Genomic DNA, 7,580 nt, shown 5'->3' with positions numbered 1-7,580 from the left:
GGTCTGTGTTGGAAGCTCCTGTGAGTGGAGTCTTCCTGTAGCACCTGAGAGACCGTGGACCTGGACGGTCTGTGTTGGGGAAGCTACCGCCCTTCGGTGGCTCTGGACTGACAGATGTGTGCCTGCTAGGCAAGTTGGTGATCCCCGTAAGGCAGTTTCCCCAAGAGAGGTGTTGGAAGTCCTGGGAGTAGGACTTCCTGAATAGCACAACCTGTGTTGGGAGTCCTGGGAGTAGGACTTCCTGAAGAGCACATGGGAAGAAGTGGATGCAGAGTCTGCAATGGCACTGCACTGGGGGAGCTACAGCCCGTCTGAGGGTCTGGACTGTCAGGTGGCCTAGTGAGCAAGGCATGGCCGGGATGGTGATCCCAGGTCGGCAGCTTCCCTGTGGGAGAGAGAGGACTGACAGGAGGTCAGCCTGAACTGTGCACAACCCGGTTAATGACACTTTAATAAACCGCATAGGCTGTGTTTAATCAAAAAACCATTCCTGTGTGCTTGAATCCCGTGCCAAGAGAGTGTCCCCCAAAACATGCGGTAAGCGCTATCTCACAGCATACAGTAAAATTAATTTTATAGATGACGTAGCATGAATTACAACTGATAAATTCCTTAATATTATCATTTGGAAAAATTATCATGATTCCTAAATAGTTTAGTATTGACCAACAACCTTTACAATCAAGCCATGTTTTGTGAGGGATTTTTGACACAAGCATACTGGCGGATAGAATATTCCCCAGTGTAGGTGCTCTCCTCGCCACTACATTGCAACCTGACTGTAAAACAGATGCCAAAGTTTGATCCTCATATAGTATACAGAAAAATTGATAAATAATCTGTTTAGTTTTGTAAAATTGAGGACTATATTGAAAGCAAATAAAAGGTCTAATTGTAAATTGATGATCATTATTTTTATTTTTATCATTATTGGGAGAAATGAGGTCATTGCGATCTGTTTTGGCACAATATTTAGTAATTAGTGCTCTATTAAGTGTCCAATCAGGGTCTCTCCTCTCTTTTAATTTTTTGAAAGCTTGATTTATTTCTATATGTAAGCTGTTCCTATTACTTCAATTCCTTTCGATCCTCATAAATTCTCCCACAGGGATCGACCTAATTGTGTGCTTGGGATGGCTGCTAGTGGCATGAAGAATCGTATTGCCAATGAGTGGTCTTGAATACATTTTTGTGGAAATCGTCTGATTGTGTGCACCATGCAATTCTAAATCCAAAAGTGAAATCTGAGTAGAATCACATAACATTGAAGGAATGAGATGTCTAACCTCAAGAAAATCCGTCTTTTCTTTCGTTAATACCCCTAACACTAATACATCTTTTATCATTTTATCAAATTTGATTTTGAAAACAGAGGTGGGGTTCAAAGTAAAGTTTTCATAAATAGAAACATCAGACAACAATTTAATAATTTTGGTTTTGTAATCCTCAGAATTCATCACTACTATCACCCTTTGTCCGAAATTTTGATTGTGATGTCCAGCATGTTTTTAAGTTCTTGTAAAGCCATATAGCTCTTTCGTGAAACATTCTTCCTTCCATGATCAATCTTGATGTTACCCTTTAAATGCTTTAATTAGTTTTCCCAACATGCTTCAAACAGGCCTCAATGACACCTATCCTCAAAAAGCCTTCTCTAGACCCATCCTCGGTATCTAGTTATTGCCCCATATCACTTCTTCCTTATGCCTCAAAACTACTGGAACAAAATGTCAATTTCAAACTGTCCTCCCACCTCCTGCTGTTAGGATTCTGAGAAGAACCCGAGAGTGGACCCTCTGGGTCGTGGCCCTAAAGCCCCCGAGGACGAGCGGACCAGATGGAACCACCCCCTATACAGGGAGCGTTAGGAGCAGGCCCAAGGGGGATGGAGACACAACAGCTAGAGCCAAAGGGGCGTCTACTGGAACACAAGAAGAAGACAGGAGACAGACCGGAGGGAACTGGAATGGCAGGATTTATGAAGGAGCCTCAGGAGAAGGACACGGACAAACACGAAGCTGCAAAAAGAGACAAAAAGTAATAAAGCCAGGAAAAGACTAGACTAGGAGTAAGGACTAGAATAATAGGGATACGAGCAGGGGAGGCAGAGAAATGGATACTGGCGCGGGACTGGTAAGGCAGAGACACAGGATAGGTATGACGAAGATATGGCGCTGGTATGGTGGAGACATGGGGCAGGCAAGGCTGGTACACAGGGCAAGCACGGCGAAGAGACAGAGCAAACTGGGATACAGGGCAGGCACAAGGCAGGCAAAGCAGGAACACAGGGCAGACACGGTGGAGAGATGTGCAGACAAGGCTGGTACACAGGGCAGGTAAGGCAGGAACACGGGGCAGACACGGAGGAGAGACGGGGCAGACAAGGCTGGTACACAGGGCAGGCAAGGCAGGAACACGGGGCAGACACAGCGGAGAGACGGGGCAGACAAGACTGGTACACAGGGCAGGCACAGCGGAGACACAGGGGAACAAGCGCAGGATAGGTACTGATACCGAGGAGCCTAGGAAATAGGTACGCTGACCAAGAAGTGCAGAGAAAACCTAAGAAGCAAAGGCGTCTTACCTGGGAAGACGCCGAGAAGAAATACCCGATGGGCGCCGCCATGTTGGGGCGAAGCCATCGGGTTGCAACCTCCCAGGAGGCCCTGCGGCGCAGGAGACGCGACTGCGCATGCAAAAGAGAACAAGGTGCTGCGAACCAGCGAAGGGAGAGACAGAGCGGCGTGGGACAGAGTCGGGAGCACGCCGAGGGATGGAAGAAGGCAGGTAAGTATGTGCGGTCGTGACAGTACCCCCCTCCTTACTCCCCCTCTTTTTAAGGCTAGAGTGAAATCTCTTCATGATAAGAGGAGCATTGATGTTCTCTCAGGGCTCCCACGATCTCTCCTCAGGACCAAATCCCTCCCAATCAATAAAAAAAAAAGGTCCTACCCCTGTTATGGAAATATTAGGGTTGGATAAATATATCCCTGTGTGTGCTGTGGCCGCTCCCAATTAGACTGAGTATTTTGAGCGCTCATCAAGAATGGACTGTACACAACTGTGACAGAACAACATTCCATCAATACTGAAACTTTATTGTACATACATAATTTTATATTTTCACATAGAAAGGAGTGGTTAGGGGTTGTCAGGGGTGGTTAGTTAATTACCATATTGTCTAGCTCCTCTGTCATTGGTTATCTAAACATATATGGAATATTGTGATTAATGCTCATATGACTGCGGATTGAGCAACTAAACTTGAGTTCTGTGTCTAGGACAAAGTGGAGACACTTGATCAACAGTCACCAAACATCTGACTATGTTCTGCTTTTAGGGATGGAAAACCCCATATGATCTGTCTGGGTTATATTAGTTCGTGTCAACCATTTTAAACCATTTATTATAATGTATATACTAGATGTGAGCATATAAGTATATATTTGATTATAGAGGAGTATACATGCAAGTGAGATCTACATGATATATATATTTCTATCACAAGCCCCCCTTAGATATCACTTGCCCTAATCCTAGCCTCCTGTCCCAAAGCGCTGCAACTCTTTTGTGCTGTCGGCGAACTGACACAAGCCTAACGCCTGTGCCCCACTCCATACAGACTTTTCGCAAATGGGCGGTCAGGAGATCTGTCCCTAACGGGGGTTCGTTGCAATCAGTCTCTTAGTCAATAGCATGTGTAGTGAGCGATGTGCAGTCTTTATCAGGTAGGTCATCTTTTCGGTCAGGCCGCAACATCATTCTGGCTTGGGTGTCATCTTCTGGTAGGGGAGCTTTCCTGCCAATGCGATGAGTGAATCCAAGTGGGTCTTCCCTCCAGTTTCACAGAGTTTGGTGTCATCAGCAGCACTTGAGCAGGATCATCAAATCTGGGATCGAGTGGTGTTCTCCTTACAAGCTTTTTCACCAACACCCAGTCTCCTGGCTACTAGGAGTGCATACCGGACACTGAATCTGGATCTGGCAATGAAGAAAAAAACTCGAGAATGGATGTTAGCAAGTTTCTTGGTGATTTCAATTACATAAGCAGACAAAGTATCATATTGCATAATCAGCTGCTAAGGGAAAGGATACCCCTAACCTGGGACTAGACACAAACAAAATTTCATATGGTAACAGCTTTCCTGGGCCTCTGGGAGTGTGCCTAACACTGAGTAGTGTGATTGGGAGTGTGTAGGCCTAAGTCTGACCCTACTGCTGACTAGATCTCTCATGTGAGGTTTGCTGTGAATGCAGGTCCCTGGTCACTCTCTATCACTTCTGGGACCCCATAGCTGCATATCTCGTCTCTGAGAGTAGCTTCTTTGCAGTAGTCTTTGCTGACTGGTTCCTCACTGGGAAAGCTTCTGGCCATCCTGAGAACACTTCCACGACCACAAGGGCATATTCGAATCCTCCACTTGGCGGCATCTGGATGTGGTCTATCTGGATCCTCTGGAAGGGGGTACAGTGGTCTGGCAAGACGATGTGTGGGAACTTTCTTCATTCTTCCAGGGTTGCATTTGCCACAGGTCAGACAGCTGTTTATGAACTTGGCTGTTAGGGTGGAGATTTCTGGAGCGAACCAGTAAGCACCAATCGGATCATTCATCTGTGTCTTTAATCTGTGTGTGGGCCCATGTGCCCACTGGACCACCATAGGGTACATGCTTCGGGGTAAACTGGGTTTGTAGTCCATTTAGTATACCCTTCCTTCTTCATGTGTTGCTCACTTCTGCATCCAGCATTCCTTCTTGTCCTTTGGGGCTTGCTCTTGCAACTTTTTTGAGCAGATCCCAGGATGTCATCTTGTCAGGTTTCCTGTCTTCAGCCGTCCTGTAGTAGCCGTCCGGCTCTACGACCTCTTCCACTTGTCCATATTGTCTTCCCTTGACTGTTTCTTTGGCTGCCATATCCGCCATGTTGTTGCCTCGTGCCCCTACTGTGTTCAGTTTTCCATGCGCTTTGACTTTTAGCATTGTCACCACTTTTGGAAGTTGAAGTGTGTTCAGCAGGTCCTTAATGGCTCCATTGATGCTTCACGGTTGTTCCGCTTGCTGTTATGAAGTCCCTTGCAGCACAGATGGGTCCGAAGTCGTGTGCTATGCCATGCAAGTACCTTGAATCGGTATACATTTTCTCAGTCTTGTCTTCTGCCCTCTGGTAGGCCTTCATCAGCGCTATCAGTTCTGCTTCCTGGGCTGAAAGACTGGGCGGCAGACTTCTGGACCACAGGATCTCTTGATTGCTGGTCGCTGCACCTCCCGTGTGGAATCTTCCTTCATCATCTGCAAATCTGGAGCCATCCACATAGAGGATCAACTCTGGGTTGGTCAGTGGCTCTTCTGCCACCTTGGGTAGTCCTGCTGTTTCCTGTTGCATGATGCTGAAGCAATCATGGTCATCCGTCCGGAGCAAATTCAGATCCCTGCAGAAGGTATCATGCAGATTTTGATCAGACTTTTTATCTGAGGATCCGTATCTGTATCCCCCCTTGGGATTGGGAGTAGAGTGGGCGGATTGAGGACTGTGCATCTGGAGATGGTGACATTGTTGGGCAGGAGTAGAGAGCACTGGAGGCGAAGATGCCTGGCGGTGGAGAGATGTTTTAGCTGGGTTTGGTTGAGGATTGCTGAGATGTCATGCAGAGCCAGGATTTCCAATGGTTTTTCCACTGATGTCAGTAGTCCTGTCCAGGAGGGCGTGTGCTGCAACTGCTGCTCTCATGCGGGAGGAAGAGGCTTCCCTTGCAACTGGATCCAGGCAAGCTGAAAAGTAGTCCGAAAGTCTCTGCTTTCCCCCCTGAAGCTGTGTCAGGACTCCAGTAGCAAGGCCTTCTTTTCTCATTAAGTAGAGACGGAATGGCTTCTTGTAGTCAGATAGGCCTAGTGCTGGCGCTGAGACTACAGAGCCTTTTAACTTCTTGAACGAACTGAAGGCCACATCTGTCTGGAGGAACGGGGTCACACTGACGTATTCACACAGAGGCTGCATTAGGACGGAAGCATCAGGGATCCAGGCTCTGCAATACAAAACTAGACCAAGGAAGGCCTGTAGCACCTTTGGAGTTGTTGGAGGGACCATCTTCTCCACTGTGGTCTTCCGGTCATCTGTCAGGTGTTTCGCCTGGTGAGCAATACAGTGTCTCTGGAATGTAACTTGCTTCAGACACCACTGGACTTTGTTCTTTGAGATCTTGCAGTGCTGCTCCGCCAGGTAGAGTAGGAGATACAAGGAATGGGCTTTACACGTGTCAAAGTCAACTGCACAAAGGAGTAGATTGTCCATGTATTGTAGCAGGGTTACTTCTGCTTGTTCTGTGACTCAGTTGGTGAGAACTGTGGACATTGCTTTGGTGAACTGTGAAGGGCTGTTCTGGGCCCACTGTGGCATCACTGTCCATGTGTGGTGTCCCCCCTGGTGCATTATGGCAAACAGGAACTGGTCTTCCGGATGAACTGGAACACTGGAGAAAATGTTTGCCAGGTTGTTCACTGTGAACACTTTTGCTGTGGCAGGCACATTTGAGAGCAGAGTGTGTGGATTCGGCATAATTGCAGTTTCAAACACCGTGGCGTCATTCACAGCTCTCAGGTTGTATACCATTCTGAACTTGGCAGGCTCTCCTTTTACAGTCTTTTTCTTGATGGGGAAAAGCGGGGTATTGCAAGGCGATGTGCGAGGAACAATGATTCCTATTTCCAGGTAGACCTTCAGTTGGTCAGAGGCAGCTTGACTCTAGGCCTGGCCTGGGCCTTACGAGGGTACGGGGTACATGGCTTGAGTGACACCCGTACTGGGGCAACTTGAGGTTTTTTTCACGTGCTGGGGTCCCTTAGACCATAGACTTTCTGGTACTACATCCAGTACCTCCTTGGGTAGGCCTCATCGATTGTTTAATGTTCTTGTAGCGCTGCCAGCATGACTCTTCTCGGGTCAGGGATGAAGAAAATGTCACTGTCCCATCTTCCTGGAACACTGTGGTTGCCTTCAGCTTCTGCAGTAGGTTCGCTCCCAGCAGGTTGAGTGGCAGGTCCTTTACACCACAAACTGGGACAGGATAGAGTGTCCTGGCTGAGTGCACACGCTCAGTGGCTTTGTAAGCTGAGAATGTCTGACTTGACCACCAATGCCCATGCGAGACACAGAGGATTCTGATAGGCAGGTGGGATCAGCGAGTTCCACAGGTGTCATCACACTTCTGGCTGCACCACGTTGGATCTGACAACGCCATCCACTTTAAGGGTAATTTGAGGTACTGGTCTTGCAGATGAAGTTTTACATGTCAGGAGCGTAGTGTCTTGCGGACCTGGCTTGCTTGCCTCTGTCCTATGGACGGGGTACTTCACTGCTTTCTGCACTTCTTCCTTGACCTGTTTCTCTGGACCAACTCTTGGATTGCATGGGTCCAGTCTCTTCGGGGGCGTGGGTGCCCTGCACTGGTTCTGGAAATGGCCAAACTTGCCACAGATGTAACTCTTGACACTTCTTCTGTCTTTGTAGGGTGGTTGCGCTTCCAGGTCAGTGGTCACCATGAGAGGGGCTGTCTTCTGCACCCCTGGTTGGGACTCAATCCCTTT

Source organism: Ranitomeya variabilis, chromosome 1 (assembly GCF_051348905.1).
Source record: "Ranitomeya variabilis isolate aRanVar5 chromosome 1, aRanVar5.hap1, whole genome shotgun sequence".
Taxonomy (NCBI): Eukaryota; Metazoa; Chordata; class Amphibia; order Anura; family Dendrobatidae; genus Ranitomeya; species Ranitomeya variabilis.
This window is presented reverse-complemented; position numbering follows the sequence as displayed.